This window comes from Heterodontus francisci, unplaced genomic scaffold, assembly GCF_036365525.1.
Source record: "Heterodontus francisci isolate sHetFra1 unplaced genomic scaffold, sHetFra1.hap1 HAP1_SCAFFOLD_2082, whole genome shotgun sequence".
NCBI lineage: Eukaryota > Metazoa > Chordata > Chondrichthyes > Heterodontiformes > Heterodontidae > Heterodontus > Heterodontus francisci.
Window position 1 is genome coordinate 25,001 of NW_027140968.1, and position 2,500 is coordinate 27,500.

The 2,500-nt window shown below is 61.6% G+C and overlaps 2 non-coding genes across 2 annotated transcripts in view; both read right to left on the reverse strand.

The window, feature by feature from the left end:
* LOC137361539 (28S ribosomal RNA) overlaps nt 1–281 on the reverse strand; it is a 3,767-nt gene extending 3,486 nt beyond the window's left edge. The window contains exon 1 of the ribosomal RNA XR_010972219.1: nt 1–281. This exon is cut by the window's left edge and continues 3,486 nt beyond it. This is a non-coding gene — a ribosomal RNA (28S ribosomal RNA).
* A 1,159-nt stretch (nt 282–1,440) lies between these two features.
* On the reverse strand, nt 1,441–1,594 carry LOC137361535 (5.8S ribosomal RNA). The gene has a single exon (XR_010972216.1). It is a non-coding gene; the product is annotated as a 5.8S ribosomal RNA (ribosomal RNA).
* Nucleotides 1,595–2,500: the final 906 nt, after the last annotated feature.

The window sequence follows — 2,500 nt, forward strand, 5'->3', positions numbered from 1 at the left end:
CCCGACTCCGAGAAGACTCGATCCCAACGAGCCGGGGGCCGCTACCGGCCTCACACCGTCCTCAGGCTAAGCCTCGATCAGAAGGACTTGGGCCCCGGAGCGTCGTCAGAGAAAGAGGTCTTCTATACGCCACATTTCCCACGCCCGCCAGGCGAGCGGGGATTCGGCGCTGGGCTGTTCCCTCTTCACTCGCAGTTACTAGGGGAATCCTTGTTAGTTTCTTTTCCTCCGCTTAGTAATATGCTTAAATTCAGCGGGTTGTCACGTCTGATCTGAGGTCGTAGGCAGAATGGTGAGCGATCGCGTGCGTGCGTTTCTCAACATCGGATGGCCCCCGCCCAGACTTAAACGCAGCACCAAAAGCTCCAGGCCGGCCGGTATATCTCGCAACTTAATGACAACGGCACCTCGTACTCAACCCTCGGGGGGGGGGGCGCTCACCAGGCCAGGGGTTAGTAACGAGCGGATGTGCACGCGTGTCGACGTCGGGCTTGCGACCGGGCTCGGCTCATAACTGTTCCGGAGTGCCGATAAGGGAGGTGCCGAAGACAAAGAGCGTGGGCGCGGTGCTGGTTTGAACTGCACGAGGGCAGGAGAGAAAAGCGAGCAGCCCACGGGAAGCAAGCGTGGAAAGGACCCGAGACTAGCAGCAGCTAGAAGGCGTGGCAAGAGTTTGGAGCACGTGCAACCGGGGTGGGGGAGTTGGTTCGAAAAGCAGGCAGCAGAGACCAGGGGGACAGGACCGTGCGGCACTGACTAGGTGCACCCTCAGATGTAGGCGAGCTTGCCGGAGGCACAGCGGGAGGCATGCGTGTGGAAGGAGACAGGGCTCCAGCACAACACGCAGCACCGCAGGGACTCCATGGCAAAACTGCACAAACACCGAATGAGGGCACGCAAAGCCAGCGAGGCAGCACGGCAAGCCCACAGTCAACTACGTCAAGCTCTCCTCCTCCTCGTCCAGAACCACTAAACCACGTCGACCACTGGCAACAGCCATCGAGACCGAACCACACGGTTTGCGTCCACCGACATGCCACACCGAGTCTCTCTCTCTCTCTATGCCGATTCACCAGGCATCGTTCCCATCTCTGCTCTGCACACTCCACAGAGAGTCAACTCTGCCCTCCACGATCCATTCGGAGGCTAACGGCCCGGCAGCAAGCAGTCCCAGCACTGACGCAGTCGTTCGTTTGCAACCCACTGACAGCCGTCCTGGGAAAAGCAGAGGCTGGCCGAGACCAGTGCCGGCGCGCCCGGAGGCCCACGCCGGACTGCCCCCCCCATCGCGATTAAATGGAGGGACAGAGGTCGAACTCTCCCAAAGGCGGAGTAAACTCCAGGTCTGCACTTAGGGGGACGAAGAGGAGCAAAGGAACCTCTGCGACAAAACCCCAGCCGCGCTCCCGCCGGCAAAGGCGAGTGCGATTGATTGTCAAGCGACCCTCAGACAGGCGTAGCCCCGGGAGGAACCCGGGGCCGCAAAGTGCGTTCAAAGTGTCGATGATCAATGTGTCCTGCAATTCACATTAATTCTCGCAGCTAGCTGCGTTCTTCATCGACGCACGAGCCGAGTGATCCACCGCTAAGAGTTGTCTCAGGTTTTCGGTCCGTCCCTCGCGCGAGGGGTCGAACCCGGAACGTGCGAACGCTCCCCCGCCCTCCCCAATGGGGTGTGGGGGGTGGGAGAGCCCCAGCCTGGCACGGCCCTTCGGATTTCAGTCGAACAATCACAATGACCAAAGAAAGGTTTTCACGCGGCCAACGTGGTCAGGGCGCTCGCGAGGCGAAGCGCGTCAGCTCGTCCGACGCCGGAGCCCAACCGTGCCGACGCGCACCACGGACAACAGAGGCAGGGTCTCTGCCGCCACCGAGGCCGGGAGGACGAGGAGAGAGAGAGAGCGAACGCGGACGGACTGAGTGGGGTACAAGGCCGACAGGATGAGCCCGCTGCGGGGAAACAAATCCTGCCTCCGCGGCCAGGTACATTCTCTCGAACGTCACGGCTGCCATCTCAAGCTCGACACCGGCAACGGACACGCGAGTCTTTAAACCGCCGCTCCGCCAAAAGCACCAGCTCGCGGGGCCGGAGGGGGAGTCGTGTAGGTACCCTGTACCGGTAAAGGGAGGGTGACTAGAGCGACCAAAGTGTCCCCACGGTGGGAAAGAAAACCGGGCCTGCATCACCGGATCAGTCCCTGCAGAGCTCACAGTGGCCGGTTGACGAGGTCCCGACGGCGGGCCGCCGGGCAGCACCCAAGCCCGCAGAAGCTCCCTTCAATTCGACTGCGGTTGTAATGCTGCAAGACGGTGGCAAGTCCATAGGAAGGCGGGTGCTTCTACGGTCGCCGGTCCCGGACGAGAGCTGGGTGGCCCGTCAGTGACAGCGTAAAGACGAGGAGAGCCTGGCCAGTGAGAAGAGAGGAGGAGGGGCTGGAGGAAGGCGTGGAGTACAGAGAACGAAAGCCTCACGCTCACCCTGCCGGATGGGATGCACAAC